The sequence below is a fragment of the Passer domesticus genome, chromosome 5, assembly GCF_036417665.1.
Source record: "Passer domesticus isolate bPasDom1 chromosome 5, bPasDom1.hap1, whole genome shotgun sequence".
Classification (NCBI taxonomy): domain Eukaryota; kingdom Metazoa; phylum Chordata; class Aves; order Passeriformes; family Passeridae; genus Passer; species Passer domesticus.
In genome coordinates this window covers 53,412,615-53,437,227 of record NC_087478.1, presented here as the reverse complement: position 1 = coordinate 53,437,227, position 24,613 = coordinate 53,412,615, and the positions used below count along the sequence as shown (strand labels likewise).

The 24,613-nt window shown below is 41.4% G+C and overlaps 1 protein-coding gene across 4 annotated transcripts in view; it reads left to right on the top strand.

The window, feature by feature from the left end:
- The window catches only part of LOC135300752 (potassium voltage-gated channel subfamily A member 5-like), a 156,428-nt gene that overhangs the window by 71,978 nt on the left and 59,837 nt on the right, over positions 1–24,613 (top strand). The gene's annotated exons all lie outside the window — the stretch shown is intronic.

Here is a 24,613-nt window from a genome sequence, read left to right as displayed (position 1 = left end):
GTGGAACATGTGACTTAAGACCCTGTAAGGAGCCAATGTCAGCTGAAGAAGTGAAGATTACACAGGTCTTGTCTCCAACACTAAATCAATGAGAATGTACACTGTGTCTCATGACACAAAAGGGTGATGGTGAGAGACATGAGCTGCTACCATAAAAAGGACAATTTAGAGTGTGTGTGTGTGTGTGTGTGTGTGTATATATATATATATATATATATCCCCTGACATTTGGAATGTTCTCTTTCCACATGTAGGAGATGTAAGTGTGATTCTAGCTCATATATCCAGGCTGTGATGTGTCAAATGTAAGAGGAAGTTGCAACAGTCTGTTGCTGAGATGACAATGAATGTGTGGGAAAATTGTGGGAACTCAGACCTCACTGCTGAGTGTACACACTTACTCAGTGTACACACCATGCCCTTCATTATACTCATTTTTATATTAATTTTATATCTTTTTTTTTTCCAGCCTGTGATACAGGTTATTGACCTTCAGCATTTGTACAGACTGATAGCAAAGGATAAGTAAAGTACAGATACAAATAATTAATCAGTAGCACCTATGCCCATTCCCCAATTGTTAATTTTGCAAAACATCTTGTTCTATAACATGACAGGTATGGTTTCTTTTGCTTTGAAAGTGAAGTGCTTTAGCGTTCAGTGCTCTGCAGCTTTAAATTCTCATTTAAATGCTTGTCTCCTGAAGGCCACAGTCTTTACCCCCTGAGGCAGAGACTTTGTCCGCTTTCACCAGCTGCTTCATTTTTCTCTTTTCTTCTGATCTTTTTAGCTGGAATTTTCAATCTTCAGTCTATGGAAGAACAAAATTCTGGCATTAAACATAAAATCATATTCCACCTTCATTTCTGAATAGTGCTTATTTGATTCAAGTAAATAACTTTATTTGAAACAAGGAATAGAAAAAATATGATACTTCAGAAAAATATTACTGAGATCAATGGAGGAAAATAAAATTAACCTGTATTTGCTACAAACCCTGAATTTTACTTTTTAAAAATTTTCACTACAAGGGGTTCTCCTTTGTGATCTCAGGCCAATCATCTCATTTTTGCTGTGATAGGACAGGATGCCTTTCTTTCTCCTGGTATCTTCTTCTATTCTTCTGATGATTTTGGACAAAAATAGGCAGAGAGAAATTAGAGAGAAAGCTGTTGTGCTGTGACTGAGTTAGGTTCATTGACTTAGGAAGCTCTGTTTAAAGATTATTCTGGCTCATCCTGATCACACAGATAAGACCTCACAGAAGTGTAAAAGTTCAATCTGTCCTACCAGTGTTAATAAGACAGAACATATTGGCATCTCAGTAATAGAATTTAGGTAGTTTATTATCCAAAGTCCTGCTGAAAAATATTTAACCACTCCCAGCCTTAATTTCCCTAAAATATCAAAGGGATTTAGAAAGCCTAGACAGTGAAAGAGGTTCTGTCATGCACCTGAAGAGGTACCTGAGTGTCTTCAAGAAACTGGGACCACATCTCTCTTTGGTAAATAATTCCTGAACATGTGACCTGTGACTCTTTCCCTCATCAGAGAAGAGGCACACCTTCTGGGTGCAACAGATCTTGGATGCTTTCCCACCAAACTGGGAAATGGTAATGGAAAACTAAGTAATGGAAATTACCCAAAACTGGCTAATAGGAAAGGAATTAGCCTTAAAGACACTGCAACAACAAATATGACACTCTGAGGGAAATCAGTCCCTATTTACAGTGTGCCATGTTTGTTGTAATTCACTATAAAACATTGATCCTTGTGGGTGTAAATGTTATCACACAGAATATTAACAGCATATCCAGCCTTACTTCCTGGTGTTGTCTTGTTGATTCACATCTGATTAGTTCCCTGCCTTTCTTTTCCTTGTCTTCCTCCTCTGATGGAAAGTTTGGATTTCTGCTTCCCAAATGGGCTGGGTGCATTGGAGCCTGACTCTCTGCTATGCAACGTCATCCAGCCGGCTTTCCCAAACTCTGCATTCCTTCTCTTCTGCTTTCCCACTGCCCTTCTGCCAGATGCTGCCTCATTCTGGGCCTGACTTGAGGATATTCTGTCTGATTTGCATCCCACAGCTGCTATTTGATCTCAGTTCTGCTCTTTTCTCCCTCTTCCCTCTGCTAGTTTTGATCTAGTTCCAGGGTTTCATTATCTAATTCATTTGTTCTGGTAGACCTTTAATTTCTTCATTTTTTATTAGGTCTAATGGGAATTGTTTTCTCGCTTTGGAGCTTAGTGATGGCTTCTTTTCCCATTTAATATGTCCAGGCTGCCAGGCACTTGTACCAGACTGCATCTCAGCCTCCAGCAGGCCATGGTTATTATCTGGCTTTTCCCAGCAGTTGTTTGGCTCAGAACCAAGAACGCAGGAGTGCACAAAATGCCTGTGTGGTGTCTGCCCCTGACAATGGGACACAATTACCAGCTCACTTCAGAGATTGTCACCCTCAAAACTCTGCCTTTCTCTGCATATGGCTGGACATGGTTTATTTGTGAGGTTTGCTTGGGAGACAGGCAGGAGAGGTTACACATCCTGCAGCAAAAAACCCACAAACCCTCAGCTGTCTTTTTGCCAGGTTCCAGTCTCAGGAATCCAAAGAGCCATTCTGGTTGTGACTTAAAGATGGCAAGCCCTGAGAGCAGCATGCTGAGGACATGGCATAGGGGCTCAATTTCCGGCCCTTTTGTGTCCCAGTTAAATGTGTGTTTTTTCTCTTAATAATCCTCACCTAGGGCTCCTAGGTACTGTGTATCACAGGTGTAATATACAAGGAATTGTAATGAGTAACTTCTGCTTGAATGAAAAGGATGGTGACTACACACTTGAAAAAGTTGCATTTTAAGTTGTACATCTCCCAAAGGAGATGTAATTGTGATTGTGTCTCGGAGTTCTTCAGAAATACTGTGGTCTACTAAGAGTAGTAGGCCAATAATAATTAAGAGTAAATATTGGTTAGACACGACAGGAGAAAGCAGGAAAAAGGACATGCTGATCACATGAATGATGTGATTTTTAATTTTCCCCCATATAAATGCTATAGATTATGCTAAAGGTTAATTATATGTGTATGAAGCTTTTGGAAAAATGGGACCTTTTTTTTTTTTTCTTTTCATGGAGAAATGCAGGGAATGTGAATATTTCCAAGATTCTTTACAAATCCATCTTACATTGATGTCTTGTGGGTGTTGAGGTGCTGCCCACACTTGGGTAGCAAGGTCACTGTGTGGAGACCTCAGAGCAGCCTTCTGGTATCTGAAGGGGCCTCCAAGCAAGCTGGAGAGGGACTTTTCATCAGGAACTGTAGTGACAGGACTAGGGGGAATGGCTGCACACTGACAAAGAGCAGGTTTAGGTTGGATATTGGAAAGAAATTGTTCCCTGTGAGGGTGGAGAGACCCTGGCACAGGCTGCCCAGAGCAGCTGTGGCTGCCCCATCCCTGGCAGTGTTCCAGGCCAGGTTGGATGGGACTCTGAGCAACGTGGTCTGGTGGATGAATTTCTTCCCACTATCCAATCTAAACCTGCTCTCTGTCAGTGTGAAGCCATTGCCCCTTGTCCTGTCACTCCAGGCCTTATCAAGAGTCTCTCTCCATCTTTCCTGTGGGCTCCTTTCAGGGAGTGCCACAATGAGGTCACCCCAAAACCTTCCCTTCTCCAGGCTAAGCAATCCCAATCCTCTCAGCCTTTCCTCACATGAGGACTTTCCTCACAGTTAACTTTTTGTTTTATTCTGTGATTTTGGAAAACAACATTGCTGGTTTTAGCTGGGGTAGGATTAATCTTATTCCTAGTGGCTGGAATGGGGCTGTAGTTTGGATTTGTGCTGAACACAGGGGTGATAATACAGAAATGTTTTTGTTATTGCTGGGCAGGGATTGCACTGAGCCAAGGCCTTTTCTACTTTTCCTACTGTCAAGCTGGTGAAGGAACTTGGGGGTGCTTAGGGATTTGGTAGGAGACACAGCCAGGTCAGGTGACTCCAGCTGACCAAAGGACATTTCAGACCAGCTGATATCATGCTCAGTATATAAAAGGGAGGGAGAAGAAGGAAGGTGGAAATGTTTGGGGTGATGGCTTTTTGTCTTCCCAAATATGTGTGATGGACCCCTGCCCTCCTGGAGGTGGTTGAACATCTGCCTGCCCTCCCTTGTTTTAGTTCATTTGTGCACACAGCTTTTGCTTTTCCTGTTGAACTGTCTTTGTCTCAAAACATGAATTTTCTCACCTCTACCTTTCTGATCCTTTCCCTGATTCCTGTGGTGAGGGGGTGAGTGAGTGGCTGCTGAGTGGACACCAGGACAGGAAAAGGGACAAGGGACCTTGACACTCCAAGGACAGATCTGAAATCAGGCTTTGGGCTAGGTGGAAAGAAACAACTTTTCCTCATTCAAGCAGTTGCATTCTGTTACAGATTTGTTGGAGCAGTTAAACAAAACCCATAATTTTTGTGTTTGGAAATCTTTATTGTCCCTCATTTTTTATTTGAAGGGGAGGAGGAAGGACTGCAGTGTGTCCAGGCTCTGGCTGTGTAGAGGAACAGGTTGTGAGGATATGTGCACAATGAGTTCAGCCAGGTATCCCCATTCTTATATAAGGATATAGGTACATGGAACAACCAAGATATCCATCAAGGCCTCACAAGTCCTGTATGTTGTCAGTAACACTATTTTAAACCAAAACATTTTTCACTTTTACCAAAGAAAAAAAAATTCTTTAAATCACAGTTCCAGTGAAAACCTTTCTCCAAGTTATCACAATTTAGTTGTGTTTACTTGGTACAGCCTTACCTGTCCTAGCAACATTTAGGTGCATGGAGCAAAACAAATCATTCTCACAGAGTATTGATGCAAGGAAATAAATTAATTTTAAACAATCTGTAGCAACAAGTTCTCTGGACAAGGCCTGTGCAGTGCTAATCCTTACTACAGGATTAGGTGCTTTGTTATAGCAAAGTGTCGATGTTGTGGCCTGAGCAGAACTATCTGTGCTTGGTTTGATAACGGTGGGGCTTCCTTTTGTTTTTCTCAGTGTGATTTGACATATCAGACTTCCAGCTCCTCAAACCCCCCCTAGAGAGCTCTTGTGTTCAGCCTCCCATGGAGAATTGTCACTTTCAGGAGGTGCCTGTCTCTAGCCATTAAAATAATTTAGACCCTCAGGATATCTCCAGTTTTTCTTCAGAGCCTTCCCCAGTGCTCTCCCATTCTTTTGCTCCAGTCTTGCAGGTCCTCCTGAGTATTTCCCAGTTTCATATTCAGCTTTTGTACTTGGCTCCAGGTTTGGTAGTTGATTGGCTCCCATAACTGAGAAAGGTGGCACAGCTTTATCAGACACAAAAAGGGTTCTTAATTTGTAGCTTTGTTAAAAGCTTTTGATTTAAAAGGATAATTAATGCAGCCAAAGGTCTCAAACACAGTTATAGCCACATTTGCATTAAACAAAGAAACCCCCCTTACAAACAATGAACTTTTTGTGTTTTGTAGTCCTGTTTACTTTTCAAATGAACTTTTCCCTTCTCATAATCTTGTTCAGAGGGTGAAACAAACCTACTTAATATATTCTACACTTCACTTGTTCTGGCAAAATGAACAGGATTTGTGCTCAAGTTCCCTGGAAGTTTTCAGAAAAGCTGCTTTTAGCTCTGCTGGTGGCTCAGCAAGGCTGATGGGTGATGGTAGTTCAGAACAGCTCTGTAGGTACTTGAGACTGTTCTTGGGAGGGGAAAAAGCTTTGAACCCAGCCTCTCTTGTTCTGCTGATCTTTCCCTAGAAGCCCAAGACAATTCAAAATGGTGAAAAACATCTCTGAAAGTAACTATTATTTTTTCAATTATGTCCTAATCTATAAAATCATTGAAAATCAAACAAATGTATCACAAAGGTCAGATATTGTAGTCATTAATTTGAGCAAGTAACAGTCACAATTGCAACTGCCTGAAAATCAATAAATTAGGTGGGAAACTGGGGAGATCTGTCCCTTAGCAAAGACATCAAATGAATATAATCACGTCAATAATCATGTAATGAAATAAACAGGGCATGAAGACAGATCTGCAAAACACTAATCTCTAGTCCATTTAATGCTAAACCTTTGACAGGAACATTTTCAGCAAAATGACTGATTGAATTAATTAAACATTCTTAACATCAAACCCAAACTTGTTTACCCAAGAGTACTTGAAGCAAATTTAGATTCCTGGGTCTCTATGCCTCGAATATGATATGGTTGATGTGACCTCTCTCAATTTACTTGCTTTTTGATCCTGTAGTATTTAGGTGATTTCACTTCCTCTTGCAGAGTACAGCATGGCCTTTGCCAGATCTTTTCCCTGCCAGATGCCTGGCAATTTTGAAAGCAGGAATTCCATAGGTTATAAGTTTAGGAAATGGTGATAGATGTCTTTTTCATAAGAGCTCATCTGTGTGTGCTCAGACACATGCTTAGAACTTCAAAAACATCAGTTAGTATGGTAACAGGGTATCCAACCTGTAGGAAAACAGGAAAAAAGATGCAAATGGTTCCTTAAAATCAGAAGAAAGATTAATTCCTTGATTTCAGTCTTTGGATGTTTTGGGGTCAGGCAGTCATCAGACATTACCTGTTCATGACTCACCTTGATGGCATTATTTGGAGTGCCTAGGCTGGTTGAGTCACTGCTTCATCTTCTCTTCCCAAGCTCAAAAGCAGGAATCACTCATTGCCACTGGCACAGTGGCCTGGAAAAAAAGAGCACCATCTTCTGCCTCCAGCTGAGCCTTCAAGGCAGTGATTGTGATTGTGCTGCCCTGCAGCCCCTCAGCCCAAGGTGTGCCCAGTGAACCAGGAGGTGCAGATCCCTACAGCTCTCTCTTTTCCCCTTGTTATCCTGCTTGTCCTCCTCATGGCCAGCTGGGAAACCTCACTGAGCCTGGCAGCTCCTTTTTAACATCCCCTCTCACAGCCACAAGCCAAGCAGGCTCTGAAAATAAATAAGGAGTGGGATAAACAGGAGGTGAATTTACGGAAGCTGCCTCAGCCCCCAGCTCTGGCCACCACTCGACACCAGCACAGTGATTTTTCTTCACCCACATTCTCAAATTTAAAGGGCTTGACATGTTCTGGATTGTGGCTGATGGTCCAGTCAGTGGTTGCTGCTCCTAATCCATGCTTCTACATCTCCATACATTTTTAATACACACTCTTGTTTCTCCTAAAATAGACATAGATGTGTTTTGGGAACTGTCACAACCCCTGTTTTACCAGGCAATGAATCAGAGAATGAATCATAGTGTCACTTCTATCAATTTGCTAATCAAGAAACAAAGTGCTTATTTAGGTTGCTAGCCACATAAAGTTCACGCAAGTTAAAGGAGAGTAAAACATAAGTGAACACATAGTCTGAGTCCTCTGCAAATTGTGAGTTTGATGGCATGTTAAGTAAATGTACCTCAGTTCCTGAATTTTTTTTGCATAAGCAGAGTACAAATTCTAAAATGATATTTAAAACATTACTGTATTCCTAAGAGAGTCTGACTGTAAGAAATCAGTGTGCTAAATGAAATGCTTCAAGGATGAATCAGTACAAGAAAGCAAAAATTTTCTGTGGATTTTTTGATGCAGGACATGCAGGACTCACTTTTTGAAATGTTATGACTTTTTAGATTGGCTGAGATTTCCTTTTCTGAATTGCTAGTCAATCCAGAAGGATGTTCCCTAGTATTTATTGCTTCAGTCCCCACATTTTAGCCCAATTTAGAATGTAAATTAGTTCTCACTATAGCAAGTTATTTTACAGTACCAGCATTACTTTTGTTAACAGCTGAATGCAGAACCCTTTAAAGTTCTTGAGCTTTTCTCACATTGAGAATAAGACATCAATTTGCTGCATCTGGTACAAAATAATTCCTTCCATCTCTACCCATGTCTTGGCTCAGTGCTGCTGGGATCATCCATCACAGGAAGAAAGGTGCATTTCCTTTACACATCTCCAATCACTTTTGACTCTTTAAAGATCCTCCCCTGATGCTACAAAGTACCGTGCCAAGGCCCCACAGTTGTGGTTGTTTCAAACATTTTTCTGAAATTACTGAGTTGATTTTATGTGAGTAAAATCACCTTATCATTCAGAACAGTAGTTTTTACATTATGTTGATGTTTCCAGCTAAGGGCTCAGTTAAAGGACATTTCACCTGCTGATCCAGCAGCCTGGATAGAAATGGGATTAAGGTGTGAAAGAGGAACTGCAAAGAGGGAAATGCTCAAGGAAGGGGTACAGATATCCTGTTTAATGCACTATTGAAGGCCATGAAATCCGAGCAGGACTGCAGGTGGATGGAGTTGACCTCTGTCATTCTGCAGCTTCATGGTAAAGGCAGGCTGTGCTCTGTATTGAATTTGAAACCTTGTCCCCTGTGGCTAGCAGGGGTGGCTGAGCTATAGAGGGCACACTCTACTCTCTTTTCCCAAGGATCCAAGATATGCTTCTTTCCCGCACCCCCGCCCCCTGGCCTTTGCCTCCTCTTCCGAGCTGATTTAGCAGCTGCTGTCCTGGGTGTGCCCCAGTGGGATTGGGCCGTCCCTGCTCTGATCCATTTCCTTCCAGCGGCGGAGATGGGGTGCGGAGCTCCGTGAAAGGTAAAGGCCTGGCTGGGATGTGCTGCTGGCCTGGAGGGCACGGCTGCCAGCCCTGTGTGTCCTTTCCCTGGTGCCCCCGTCACCACCCCCGCTCAGCTTTTCACGGCCACTGCAGGCATCTCCATCACTCATCTGAAGTCTGGGAAAGAAGGCAGTAAACAAAATTTGATCAGGAGGTATGGGATGAACACCTACTTTCCCAAATGCATTGTTACGGTACAGAGGAGGAGGTGGGAAAAAATAGATGGGACAGAAATGCTGGTGAAAATTATGTTTCCTTTTTCGGTCTGCTCCGAGGAGATGTAAATACCCTGGTGTGGTGCTTGATCAGAGTATAGCACAATCTTTTCAAGCTCTGTCTCCTAACAGCCTGGGGTTTTTTAATATCAAAGACTGTGATAGATGAGTAATGTCATGATTTACTCTCACAATTAACAGACAAATATCAGGTATATAGGTTAAGAAAAGTTTTATAGATCTTTCACCCCCTGGCATTGTTATCAAGGGAGAGCCAGGGCTGGGACATCTGGGAGGGTCACCTTGTCACTATGGCGACATCTGACCTCCAATCAGGATTTGAGGAAGTAAACTCCACCACTGGACAGTGAAGAAGGGGTCGATGGACAGAACTTTGGGAGGGCAAAAGGGTTAAAAGGCAAAACCTGCATTGTGTGGGCAAGCACCCAACCTCAATGGGTGGGGAAAATCCTTTGCTCCTGGTACTGTAACATTTTTCTCTATTCAGTCTTCTGTTGTATTTTTGATAAGGTTTAATAAACCTTTCTAAATTCATGAAATGTGAGTAGCCATTTCTCACAAAGATATAACCTTTTGACAGTCTGCCCCTTCTCCTGAACATGAGAGTGCAGGTAGATTTGTAGCCATGGCTGGAGACATTTTACCATTGAATGACCACAAACTGTTCCTGCTAATACCATATTTTTACTCCTAACATTTTACAACAGTATGGACACAAATTGAATCCCAGGTGCTCATGGCCCATCTGCAAAGTTAGGGCTATACAAATCAAGTTTTTCTACAGAGAATGCAAGGACTGCTGAGCCACAGCTCCATGGGACACTTGTCTTCAGAGCTCCACAGAAAGGTGTTCAAGCCTACCTAAAGATGCTTGAGATGTGGGATTTAGTGCAAAAGATGAGTACATCCCTTCTCTGGCCTGCCTTTCAAAGTTAGAAGCAATCACATGCCATATATCATGCTTTGTCTTATTTATCTCTTCTTCCATTTCAAGGAGTTGTTACTTAGCAGAGAGAACAATTTCTAACTTGGCACAATTTTCTGGTTCTCCCCCTTTCAGCTGTACCCATCCTCTGTTTCTTCTTTAAGCAGGCCAGGCCCACGTGTGTGGACATGGGGTGTAGCTCAGTGGTGCTCTGCTCTGTGTCACTTGGCACTTTTATCCAGCTCTCAGAGGTGCTGAAAATGCTGTAAGCACATGAGGTATCGCACTGACCTCAATTGTGCTTGTTTCCTGTTTCAAGACTGCTTTTTATTGCCAAGTAGTGCAAAAAAAATTCCCACATTAGAATAAATGAGATGCAGGTCATAGATTTATGGATACAATACCACAGCTAACAAAATTAATATACCACAGCTAAAGAAATTAATCTAAAAATACCCTTCAGTTTTCCTGGTGGAGGATTATGTGCAGATGAGGCCCAACAATATGTTCTTTATGACAAATGGGCACTTCTTTTTCTACCTGTAAATTTACAGCATTTTGGACCTTGTCTGTGTGATGCTGATTTAAACTTGTCTAGTGAAACAAGCTCAATATCTATGTGATTAAATGAATGCTAATCTCACGCTGTCCCAGTTTAATGGCATTTGTTTTATTTTATCTCAAGTTAATTAATGATTTATCTGAGGTCACACCTTCAAAGGGCTGAAGTAAAGCTTTGTTTATTTGTATTTGTTGGTTTGGGTTTGTTGGATTTTTCTGAGGTTTTTCTGTGAACATTTCACAGTCAGCTGCAGTGTTTTGTGATGCTGTTGCCCCTTCTGGAAAGGATTTCCCCACCACATGCATTGGTCAGAATGCACTTGCTCTTCTCACGCACTCCAGGGAAATTACGCCTCTTTGTGTGCATATCTAGGGAAGTGGGAGCACTGGAAGTTACCCTGAAACATGTGAGAAATGCTCCCACATGCCTTTCCCCAGACACTGCTGGAAAGCAGGGACTTGGCCAGGACACTGCTAACAAATAACAAAGGTCAGTGACATATTGACACAGTGCAGCTGCTTCTGACTCAAATGTGAGTTCAAGATTTTTCTGTATCAGTTTTTAAACTGATTGAATTGGTATCTGCAGTTTCCTGGCTAGACAATGCCTCACTCGTAAATCCAAACAAATCTGGGAAAAGTGGGGCATGACAGTGTTTCACTGATAAACTCTGTGGTTTTTTTCAGCTGTTGTGTGTCTGAATTACAGTAAAAGAAATGTTAGATATATAAAGGGGGGGGGGGGGGCGGGGAAGGAGCACAATCTCCCTCCTGCCCCAAACTCCAAAAAAAGAAATCTTCCAATGTATATTTTAGAAAGTAAGCCCTGAAATGCTTTCTGGATGGTTTAGGTGAAACAATGTCCTCAGGAACACTCACTCCTCTGTGAGACATTTCACTGATGCCAAGGTTCACTTTGTGCTTTGGAAAGTCTGTCTGAAAACTGATTGTGTTTTCCCTGCATTCTAAAACCACTTTTAGAAAGTGTCAGAAATAACACTAAAAAGTGTGAGAAAAACCACTGTGAGAATTAACACTATGAAATACTTTTCCAATGCTCCAGGATAAAGGGGCATTGAAGTGACTGACTATTCATAGATAGTATTTTTTGTTTTCCATCCTTTTAATTCACACTGTAATTCTTTACGTAGAAGCATCACTAAAGACTTGTAACATACTTAGTCTTAATGCAGAGTGCTCCTGTCCAACAAAATTCTAGAGGCACAAAAGGGATATGGATTTTTCTTTAATCCAGGTGCTGATCATGCACTTAAATGCCTCATGTGACCGAGGGTGTTTTATAAGTGGAGCTTCTTATGGAGGGTGAGGTGAAAGGTAGAAGCCCAGCAGTGCTATTGCTGGATTTAGAGAGCTCAGTGCTTTGCAAGGAGGACAGGGGTTAAATCACTCTCCTTTCTTCTCTAGAGCTGGAGGGGTAGAAGGATCTTCCCACAAGACCACAGGAAGAGCTGTGAGAGGGGCTCAGGTCTGTGTAGCCCCAAGGACCACAGAAGTCCCAGTGATGACACAATTTAAAGACATCTAAGTGTGGACACATTCAATTATTCACTTCTGTGAGTGCCAATTAAGATATAGACATAATTAATAAATTGGAATTAACTTGTCAGGGAAAGCATATTTGAAGCCTTGTTGCAATCACAGAGGTATTTAAAGTGTCTTCTCATTCTGCTTAGTTTTGTGTGAACAAAATTTCATGTTGTCTCTTAAAGCAAAAACACTGGATTTGGTCCTTCTTGTTTTTTCTCAAGTAGATAGTTGCCATTTATTTGTCTGTAGTCTTTTAGCTATTTTCAGAACAGGCTGTATGCTACAATTTTATGTGAAAAGCAGGGTTCAAGATCCATAGGAGGTCAGAGAAACTCCTCTTGGGGCAGAGAACAGCCAAGGACAGATCTAAATCAGAGGTCACCGTGCAGTGCAAGGGTGAAAAGGAACACAATCCTTGGCCTGCCTGCCCATCCAACACTTTTTTGCTACTCTATCTGAAGGGGTGGAAGTGGATGGGGCAGGCATGGGGGTGGTGCCTAGGTTCCAAATCCAGGCGAAGCAAGGGAAGAGCACGCCAGGTTTTCTCTAGGATACACAAGTTTGCAAATATTAGGGCCAGTGGAGTCACAAGGCTGGCTTTGTTGATTTAATACTATTCAGCTGTTCCCTGTTTCCATGTAACACTACACCTTTCTAGCAAAACTATTTATTATCCCATATTAATAATAGCAGTGTTTTTTTCAAAGTCACCTACCACGACCTGCCCTCACATCAAGGTCTCAGACTCTCTTGTGGGATTCTGGGAAGGAATTGTCTTATCTTACCCAAAGATTTCAAGGTTTATGAGGTAGCATAAAACTCTGCCTGTGTGATATTTCTGTCCCTAAACCAGAGCTCCCATTTGGCTGTAAAAGCCTTGCAGCACAGAATATTCTTTGTCATTGGCCCAGTGATTCTCAATTGAAGTGGCTTGTTCTCATTACAGCCAGGGAGTAGCATCTATTACCAGAAAAGAAACCACACTGAGCTTGGACAGCCAAAGCTAGTGAGAAAATTTAGGGCCCTTTGTGATGGCTATGACAGGACATTGAATTATGTGTGTCTGTTATCTCATTAGTTCCCAGTTCACCTTTTTTTTTTTTTAAATCAATTTATTTTAGAATTTACTAGAAGACTCTAAAGCTTTTTTTCATTTTTCCTGTCTGTATGTGCTGATTTTCTTCAGAGGAAGGACTCCATGGGCTAAAACACAGCAGTCAAACTATCCTTTACCGTTTCACTTCAAGTAAATTATTGCCTATTCCTGGAACTGGACAGCATTTTGATTTAAGTACATTTTTGGTTATGTAAAATATCTGTTATGATTGAAGTTATGGATTAAGAGATTTTTGTCTTTGGCTTGTTTAGCTAGGCATTCCATATTTGAAACTAGAGTTTGACATCTCTAGCTAGGAGCATTTTCTAATTAAAGAAAATATTCTTTTGAGGTCAGGCATGCATTAGTAGCCTTCAAAATAAAATTTGGAAACAAACAACCAACCACACAAAATAAACAACAAATCCCAAACATGTTAGTCTAACAGTATATTAAGAGGATTTTTTTTATTTAGGAAAAATACATTAAGTGCTTCAGGAAAGAAAATGTTTATTTCTGATTTTGAACTGGATATATTATTCAGATCTGATATGCACATCTATTTACCATGATTTAGCATTCTAGTGAAGCTGTACTCTCAGGAAAACAGGTTAGAAGGATAACCTAGGTTCAGAAAAAAAACTATGAGCCAATTTATCTTGTGTAATATGAAATCTGTTTGAGAAAATCCTTTTTGACTTCTTAAAGATTGATTTCTTTTTCATGAGCAATTTTAAAGAAGAAATTATCTCTCCTGATAGAAAGCAAGGCAGCTCCACATTATTACAACAGACAAAAAAACCCCACCGCAAACAAAGAAAAAACAAATGACTAAACAATTGGGTTTTTACTCATGGTCCCAGTAAAACCATTGCTGAACTGAGGTGCTATAAGATATCAAATCATCCTGAGTATAATCTGAGCTCCACCAAAAATCACTCATGTGACCTTGTGAGTTTTCTATCATTTCCAAAACTGGCCGTCTAAAATGGCAGGCACCTAAATCTGTAACCTCAGTTCTGCCCCTTTGGGAAGGTTAGAAGTAGGGGGGTGGATTTGTGACTTGGAAGGAGTCTAATGACCAGTATCGACAAATATATTTTTTTCTATTTTAAGGGTCATCACACTTTAAACAAACCAAGCAGCTCAAACCTCACAGTTCATTGGTTGCTTCAACTGCCTGAGTATAAACAACATTGTTCTGTGCAGTTTCACATGACCTAATGCTATTTTTAACCTAATTTCACTAATAGGTGACAAAGGCACTTAATACTTCTCTCATTAAAGGTCCTCTTGCTGCCGTTGCCATGGGGCTGTGTGCTCTGAACCCACGCACAGTCCTTCACCTCTCAGCCCTTAGGGCCACAAACAGGGAAAGAGGTTCCACCTCATCCTGGAGGTCCTTTGTCCCTTGCCTCCCACCTTGATGGCTCTTTGTGCAAGGTCAGTCTGACAGAGTATATCCAATATCTGTAATATCCCTGGAATTCAGATTTTGGAGTTTTAAAGCTGAGAGTGCACAGCTAGCACAATACATTTCTTTTCTGCACTCGTGGAAAAGTGGACTGTCACTTTTGTTGGGCTGGCTGCTCATGCAAATTTCTCAGGCTGATGGACTTTGAGATCTGTGAGGGTGTCTTGTTACAAATCATAGAGTCACAGAATGGTTTGGGTGGGAAGGGACCTTAAAAACCATCCACTTCCAATCCCTGCTCACGGCAGGGATACCTTCCACTAGTCCAGATTACTCAGAGCCCCTTCCAACCTGGCCTGGAACATTTCCAGGGATGGGACAGCCACAGCTTCTCTGTGCAACCTGTGCCAGGGCCTCACCACCCTCACAGGGAAAAATTTAATCCCAATATCCCATCTAAACCTCCTCTAGTGTGAAGCCATTCCCCCTTGTCCTGTTACTCCAGGCGCTTGCCAGGAGTCTCTCTCCATCTTTCCTGTGGGCTCCCTTCAGGCACTGGAAGGCCACAATGAGGTCACCCCAAAGCCTGAACAATCCCAATTCTCACAGACTTTTTAATGTGGATATTTATGCACACATATGCATCATGCTATTGTACAGGAAACTGGGCATACTCCTTAAATCCCTCCCTTTCAATCTCCAGCTGGAGGTACACAGGCTGCTGCTGATTATTTTTCCAAGGACCAAAGCTGTGTTTGCTCTCACCTCCAAAACATAGGCTGCTGCTTTGTAGTTAAATCCTCTGCCCCTGGTCATTTTGCATGCAATTACTTTGAGAAAACCCAGATGTGGATACCTGATACAAGATCTACTTTTCGTAGCTTTGTTGTGAAAATTGTTGGAAGTTTGCAATATTGCCATGGGGGGGGGTGGGGGTGGGGGATGGTGGTGAATCCAGCATGTCCAGCCTCTGAAAATCTCTGCAACTGGTGCTGACTCACTGGATTACTCAATATTAGCATGTAGAAACCTAGCGGTGCACTCACTTTTGCAGAATCCACTAATTAATACTTGCATAGGAACCATCCAAGGCATTAAAAATACCCCTTGACAAGTCTGTCCTTGCTGTGATCAGAGAAGTGACCTCAGGAGGAATTTTCAGCAACTGCTACATCAAAAGGGGATTTTCCTTCTACTTATCATTCTCAAAGGCTCAAAGCCATGGTACATCAATAATAACTCATGTTTGTGTAATGTGATGCCACAAACCATAAAAACTTCAAGAAGTAACTTGTTCTAGTAACCAGGGAAACCACAAGCAGTGGAAAAAATGTGCTTTTCTACCTCATGAGAAAAAGACACAAATGCTGATCAGTGCTGAGTACAAATCTGTGTCTTTTAAGTGAAAGGTGAATTTCAACTTCCCATTGCACTCCCTGTAAAAACCAATTTCAAACCTAATAATGGGGACCTTCTGTTTGTTCCACCTTTGAAAATTCAATTTTTATATTTACTGTGATGAGAGGGAAATTCTATGCCTGCCATTTCATGTTTGTTTCTTATTTATTCCTGTTAGCACAATAAAGGATTGGCAGGCAGGATGTATGCAAAGCCAGATGGAATAAGGGAGCAAAGTGGGTGGCCACAACTTTAATAAGATGTGTCCTCTTTGCAGATTATTCCTGTCATGTTATCCTTGGCTAGACAACCACTTGCTGGTAAGAGCAGCCAGAGTGACAAAAGAGCTGCTCCTGAAAAGCTCCTTTTTTTCCCTGCTAAGTACTTTCAAGTACTTTTTTCCTGCTAAGAAAGGAAATATGGCATGTTAGCTCTGGAAGTAGAGCCTGAAGTTGGGCACAAATTTTCCAATCCCTGGTACTTCAAAGAATCTAATAAATCATGGTACTGGATAATTACAGAAGTGTCAAAGGAAAGGCAGAAGATGTTGTATGGTGATGTCCAGGGACTATTGTGTTGTCAAATAATAAGGAAGCAAAGAAACAATTTTCCATACCTAACTGAAAGAGGTCAAAAATGCTAATTAGCTGCTAGATTTTTGCAAGGCTCTTGCTGCTTTCTTGATGTGTCAAAGTCTTCTATTTTCAAAAGCAGTAGAGTACTCATTACCTTTAAATGTTATTTAGTGTCATTAACCAGCTTTCAAGATTCTGAAGATTTCACATTTAAAGTCTTCACGCTTGGAAAATATGGAAATTGAGATTTGAACATATTTTCTTACCAAGACTGGCACACTTCATAAAGGCCATGTTGAAAAATAAAATCTAACGAATAATTTACATAAATATTATGTAGGTTATTGAATGAAGTAACTGATTTAAGGGGTCTTGATTTAAATAAGCCTGATTCCAATATTGTTATTCAAAAATGTTGTGCAGCAGCATGCAGTGACAGCCCATACATTGCAACTGTGTTGAGAGATTGTATGAATCATGCATTTTACGTATGTCAATATATATATTTTCCATATATTAGTACATAGAGACCATGACTGAAGAGGTAACAGCTGAAAGGGTTAATTATACTATCTCAATTGGTTTGCCTTGTTAAAAAGAACACTAAGTTCCAGGCTGATCAAAGTTATACACCTGAGTATTATTCATCTGCTTCCAGCTATGAATGGTGATCTAATTAAACATTTTATCAGTACCTGATAAAGGGTCTGTCACCTAAAGCCTCTTTATTTTAACACTTTATAGTGGATGTCATAATGACCATCTTCTCTATTTTTATTTGCTTTAAATGGAAGTCCAAGCAACTCCTAGTCTGCGTTCATCATCGTGCAGAATGATCCTTTGTTCTTAAGGCCATAGTAAATGGGAATACATGGGTCTCCTGCAGGCAATTCCTCAACAAAAGTGGAAAAGAAAAGCATATTTTTGGGGAACAGACACCCTGGTTTGCCCAGCTCACTTGATACCCTGCTGCATAGACTGAATACAAATTTGTTGTTGTAAGAAGAGATTTTATGCCTTTGTTTGGGGCTGAGTCCAAGTGCACCTTTTGTGCTTCTCCAGCAGTTTGGTTAGAAATGAGATCTAATATTTCTTCTCCCTGACACAAACACCCAGTGCTTTCCACAAGCCTTTGAAGTACGATGGGGATTTCACTGATGCATATCACTACAAAACTGATCCACCATCTGGATGTGCCCACTGCATTCATTTTCTATGCCTCATTGTATCTAGCAGCAAGAATTAGCTGGGACCTTTTAGGAAGCTTTATCCAGTTAAAACACAAGATAAATTTAGATTTCTTTTGTTCAAAATGTAGTTTAAAATATAGAACAGAATTAACTGACAGGGATTTTGCAATCTCAGAACCAAGAAAAGATTTTCTTAATAAATGAAGACAATAGTAGCTAATATATATGTGCACAATAGAAAACTTTTCTAACAAGGTTTGCTTTGTTAAGAACTCCTCTTCAGACCGTAGCCCTGCTTATCTTTCCAGCAGCAGCCTATTACACTGACATTTCACAAGCTGTGCCAGGTAAATCTATATGGGGCTGGGTTCCATATTTCAATGGCCTTTAATCTAAACTTGCTTGTATTCAGAATCCTTTAGTCTATTCTGGCTTTTATCTTGCTGGTTGCCTTTGTTAATGGGTTATTTCCATTTTCTCTTTCAACTTAATGATTGTGACTAGGAATAAAGAAGTGTTTCCATCCCAGACTTCAGAACTGCAGGACCAGCTGTTTGCCTTGTTGCATCTGGTGTGAACTGGGGTGCACTTAAAAACATGAGACAGTTTATATCCACATTATTTGAGAAAGGTTTAAAAGCTTTTCAAGTTGAAGTTTTATATCGGTTGCTTTTAACACCAGCCAAAGAAACTTGTGCTATAACTGGCTTTTGTTTGCATGCCCATGACACTGGATATTAGGTTTGAAGAGTTAGCACAGCCATCTCATCAGTGTTGTGCAATGGGACACTCATATCTCTCATATAAAATTGATTTCCTTGTAGTGTTTTGGTGGATCAGCTTCGGGAATGACCTTGGCCTGAAAATGTGGAGAGGTTTTGGAAAACAATAATATTTTCACTGCCTGAAATTAGCCATAAGTAAAATGTAGCGTGTATATCTCTCTCTATATATAGATTCCTCTGAATACAGTAAAAAAGAAAAATAATAAAGCAGTTTCCTGATGCTGTGGAATTTTCCAAAGGAGATTTTGTTCTTCATCTATTCAAAAACTATGCAAATGTCTAGCCTTCTTAGAAAATGAACTGGAAATTAAAGGGGTTTTAACCCAAGAGATACCTGTAAAAGGGTAGGCAGAGCAAGCAAACACTTTAAAGTGTTCCCACATTTGTGGGCATGATACTTGAAGTTATTTTAAACTGACACATTAAAATAAAAGATATTTAGTTCACCTGAAGTCAAATAGTAAATACTTAATTTGGAGTCCAAAAAAAAAAAAAAAGAAACGTAACTTCATTTCAGATATGTACAGAATTCACTGCAGAAAAATCCATATTATAAAAAGTGTTTGATTTGATTCTATCAAATCTTTTCAAAACCATGGGTGTTTTCCAAATGAGTCAGAGCAGTTTTGAAAGAACTTCTTTTAATATAGATTTTTGAGTAAGATTTTATTTTTAATAGACATTTTTAAAAAGATACTGTTCTTGCCTTCATACAAATCAGGACTTCTTGCACACAGAAATATAAATTTACAAAAGTCCAGGAGTTAGGGGAAAGAGCAGGAGATAGGACTGTCTTAAAGCATTTTCAGAGAGTTATGGAACACGAATCATAACCACAACCCAAAGACAAATGCTGAAATCTTCCTCATGGACGTCTCTTTATCACCCTTCTCCTTCTTTTTGATTTAAGTAAGGTTGGGGTGCCTGAAGGGAACCAACAAGGAAGATGGAGAGGGATTTTTTTACAAGGGCCTGGAGTGACAGGACAAGGGCTTCACACTGACAGAGAGGAGGTTTAGATGGGATATTAGGGAAAAATTGTTCCCTGTGAGGATGGTGAGGCCCTGGCACAGGTTGCACAGAGAAGCTGTGGCTGTCCCATCCCTGGCAGTGTTCCAGGTCAGGTTGGATGGGGCTCTGAGCAAGCTGGGCTAGTGTAAGCTGTCCCTGCAGGGGGACATGCAGGGGCTTGAAATGAAACCCATGGCAGGGGGTTGAAATGAAATTGTTTTTTAGGTTCCTTCCAACCCAAACACTTCTGTGATTCTGTGATTTATGTGGATGTCAACAGGCCTGAGGTATTGTTTGGGAGCCTGTGTAGGTGATGTAGGATCTATTTCTCATTATCCGATTAGGCCATTGGGCAGTTCTTAATACTACTTAATCCAAACCAGATTGGAGAAAGTTCTTTGGGGTCAGTCTGGAGGACACCTGATCCCTGAAAGCTTGTTGTCATGCCCATCCCTTTCAATGCTCAGGCCTGCTCTCTTCCTTTGAAGCCCTAAAATTCCTCCTCAGGCAAGGCTTGTGCAGGCACTTGGTAAACCCCAGAATCTCCAGGTATGGGCCACCCAGTGCTTTGGTGGTGAATTCAGCAGTGTGAGCCCCAGGGCATGCTCAGGCAATGGGACAGTGCTCTGAGCCAACCCAGAAAAAAGTTGCTGATCTGCTGCTGGCCAGTGGGAGAGGACAACTGAGAAGGCATCTGAGCAGGATGTGCCTGAAAGCTTTCTAAATCAGGGCTGAGCAGAGGGGTGGTAACCACATGGTGTGGAATCTGCCATCCCACACGTGTTGCAGAGTAAGGTAATGAATGCACTCACTGACAGGGCAGTGTGGTTTGATTTAAGCAGCAGGGGTGGGGCTGGAGTGTCCCAGCTGTCCTGTGGAGCAGCTCAGGGGAGCCCAGCTGCAGAAGCAAGAGGGAGGAAGTTACTCACACCCTCCAAATCAGAAGGCTAGCATCAGAAACCATGGACCACTCCTGTGCTTTTCAGGGGTTGAGCAACCCTTGCTCATCAGGTTGTGGCAGCCCCCAGAAATGCCATGTATGGTTGGCATGGGGCAGCTTAGGGGTACTAGGGAGTGATTGTAAATTAAATGCTGGGATTCCCACTGAGACCTGGTGGCTGATTATCACCATGAGAACACTGCTCTTTTTCACAGCCACTTAAAAAAAAAACAACTATGAAGACTCCAGGAAGGCTAAAATTATTTTAAAAGCGGGACCTTTTTCTTTAGTTAAGGGTAATGAAAATTCAATCACAACAGAGCTGCTGAGTCTCAGACTGGAGCAAAGTCGAGAAATCTGATCAAGTCCCTGCTAAAGCCCTGTGGGGGCATGTCCAGCTCTTGCAAAACCCTCAGCTGCCTGACGAGAGACGTGTAAACACACATTTGCAGACAGTTGTGAAAGAACCACCTCCATTCACTGGGAGCTTGAGTCACATTCTAGCTGAGACCCTCTTTGCCCAGTCCTACTGTCCTGTCAGTGAAACTCTCGTGCCTATTTTTGAATTCTTTCATGTTGCCAAATTGAGAGTTTGTGTAAAGGAGGGTCAAGCCTGGATCAGTTTACACATATAGAATTTTAGAGATTTTGTCTCTCTTTTGTGACAAGGACAGCGTTTTCCCAACCACTTCTACAGGCTTCACCACGGTGGCCTTTTCTTTGCAAATTAGGCTCTTCGCAGCATTTCTTTTCCAAGTGTTAAAGCACAAATAAAAGATACAAAAGAAAGCCTATTCACACATACACGAGCTCTTTCCTACTGCATATTGGAAAGTTAAGGCTTTTTCGTTTTGTGTGCTGTCACTAAGTCAAACATTTGCATGCTGTAAGATAATTGACTGTACTAATCAACAGGAAAATCCAGATTCTTTTTTGTTTTGGATTAAAAATTTCCCTGGTGTGATTTGACAGTGGAAAGCAATTGCCTTGGTGAAAAATAAAGCTAGCTAAATGCTAGGAAAGAATTGATTAACCTGGAGTGACATGGCTTTTGAGGCAATGGATTATTTATTTGTCTTTCAAAGTGATTCACTAGGTGAAATGAAGAATCATAAAATCTGAGTGGTGTGGGATGAAAGGGACCTTAAAGATCATCCAGTTTGAAGCCCCTGCCATCGCAGGGACACCTTCCACTAGCCCAGGTTGCTCAGAGCCCCATCCAGCCTGGCTGTGGACACTTCCAGGGATGGGGCAGCCACAGCTGCTCTGGGCAGTCTGTGCCAAGGCCTCCCCACCCTCACAGGGAAGAATTTCTTCTATGATTTCCTCTACTTCTTTGACTTTCCCTGGTGAATCACTTTTTAAATGATGGGTTAGATTTTAAAACCTCTTCATGCTTAGAAGGGAATTAAACTGAATTCCTTACTTCCTGGAAGAAAGCCCTGTGCTACATCAGAGGTGACACTGGCAAAGCTGGTGGATACATTGCTGGGCTATACAAATTCTTACTTTCAAGAACATCAACTTTGCATCCACACTATCAATTCTCTTGTGCATGAGGCCCATCCACCTGCCAGATGATTTTCTAGTTCTCATGGCAATTTTGTGTGCAGTTCCACTTGTAGCCAACTAGTCACACATGTGCATGTTATCTTTCTACCAAGAAGAAGGAGAAAGGTCTTCAGGACTTCAGCTTCTCAGTTTTCCAAACCACTTTAGACTATTAACTCTGAAGACTTCTGAAAAAAGAAAGGAAAAAAAAAACCCAAAACAAAAAATAACAACCAAAAACCCCCAGCAACAAAGCAAATTTGTGATTAATGTTGGGTTATTTTTGTATGCATTCTTGGCAAATATGACAACATGCAGCCCTGGGAGACCATGCTACTGAGTAGATTTTTGAAAGCAGCAGCTCTTTCAGCAGTGTCTTTGCCAAAGTAATAACAACAAACAATGAGCTGCTTGTTGTCAGAACCCTGAGGAGGCAGAAGGAAAACTGTCTTGGAAACAGATAAACTTCACTTTAAGTTCTGCTTTGAGTAGGCCAAGAGGGTGCTGAAAGATTGTCAGTAGATACAGAGATAGACTGGAGAAAACAACAAATTTTGGAAGCCCAGTGGAGATTTGGGTCATTGTAAGGTTAGGCAAAGTATGTGCTGGGAATGCAATGAAATGTGTGCTTGTTTGTGTGTGTGTGAGAATAAGACAATTTTGGGGAGCTGGCTTCAAGGTCTGACTGCAGGTAAATGTGGAGTGACAAGAGTTGTGGAAACTGAATCCTGAACAAGATTCTATCACTTTGCTCAGTACAAGGGATAGTAAAATAGCTTTTTGAACCAAGGTTCCCCTGTATCACTGCTGTTAAAAGAGACACTCCTTTCCCTGGAGTCAACATTGGTTTAAGTTTTGTGTGCCCAAGGGGAGAAACAGGGTTAGTTGCTTTTCTTTTGGAAACGGATTTTGGGGTTTATCTGGAAGGAAAACTTGGCTGAAGCCCGAGTCAAACCACAAAACAGAAGAAAAGATTTCCAGTCCATTTTTTCCCTTCTGAGTAGGTGTTGATTTGCTGATGTCTTTGGTCAATGTGCTGGTTGTTCTGGGAACTATTCTGAACTATTCAGACATCAACCAATGGTTCTGGCATCTAATGGCCTCAGGATGGGAACAGCAGGAAAATCAAGAAAAAAAATTTGGACAACTGCAGTGGCTGGCTCCTTATTTCAATCCATCCTGAAGTACTAAACCAGTGCTAAACCAGATCATCACTGGATCTTGGTCTCCTTCTGGTGTCACTCCTTTGGTTTCAGTGAACTCCTTCGCTTTAAGTAGATGTGTGTTAGTACAGGATCAGGTCTCAGCTACCACATAGCTGCCATTTATTTTTCCAATGTCAAAATTTTATTAGAGGTAACTCTTGGAATAGGCGCATAAGCCTGAATCTGGAAGCTGGTGTGATTTGAAGGCTTTCATTACCTTACTTTTTAAGTCCTGGGTCTGCCCCAACACCTGATATCGGCACTGTGTATCTATCCCAAGTTCCAACAAGTAGTGTCTTTGTATCAAAGCCATTTTGCCCAAATTAGTAGAATTTACTGAGAATGTGTACGCAGCATGGAAGGGGAGTATTTATTCAACATGTGAGAGTGCATAATGGGTATGAACCTCAAATATTGAAAACAGTCTAGAAGACAGAAGAAACAGATAAATTCTTAGAGTCTGGCATTTAAAAGCTCCTAATTTACAGCTTTTTGCATTTGGTAACTTAAAAGTAGAGACTACAGGGAAAATCCCATCTCACTATAGTTGATAGAAATTCCAGAGAAGGCAAAATGTTACCTCTTTGTGCATAAGACTGGTCTTGTCTATGAATGTGAATGGAACTGATAAATTTCTTTATTTGCCCTGTCTATGCCTTTGCAGTAATTACTCACATTTGTTACCTGAGTTCTGAGTAGTTTGTAAGGAAGTTGCTGGCTTTTAACGGAGGATTTTTCCTACAAAACACAGAAACAACTTCTAATACATGGTACAGAACATGAATTCACCAGTTTTCTCAGGAATCTGTGGATTAGGAACTGGGAGAGGTAGATGAAATTTGGTGAGCACTGAGTAGATGTGTGATGAAGAGTGAGGATATAGCAGGAGAAACAGAGCAGGCATGATAAGGAAAAGACTGCAGGCAAATGATGAAGTTGGATGTAGCTGGGAAAGAAGAAAGAGACCTAAAGACAACAAGTGGACTGGGTTTAGCTTCAGGAATGAAAACCAACAAAATACTCCCTGCTGGAACTGGAAGGGAACCCAGGGAGTCACGCCAGCACACAGCTCTGCGGTTTGCTGGCAAAATGCGAGGGGCTGCACTAGAAATGCTAAACTATTGCAGCTGTCCTCCACTCCCTGAGCTCCAGGAACTGAGATTAGGCTGAGGTGATTCACACAAGTGTCAGGAAAATGCCCTTTGATGAAGTGTCCCTTTTATTGCCTTGGTAATTTTAGAGCAGATGTGTGTGATACATGGCAGGACACACACACACACAGGCTCAGCTGCCTTCTGCCAAATATGAGACTTGGGATGGACTCCCAGTGGCTGCTGTCAGTGCAGTGGGTGGGTCTGAGGAGCTTTACAACAGCACCATCTTTCAGGGCACAGCCTGGGATCTGATCCAGCACTTGGTGCTGCTGTGGGTTGCTTTACATCCTGGCTTTGGATTTGTGGGAGCTCTGGGTCCTTGTGGCTGCAAGGGCACCCTATACAGAGCATGCTAATGTTCCTAAGAATTCTGAAT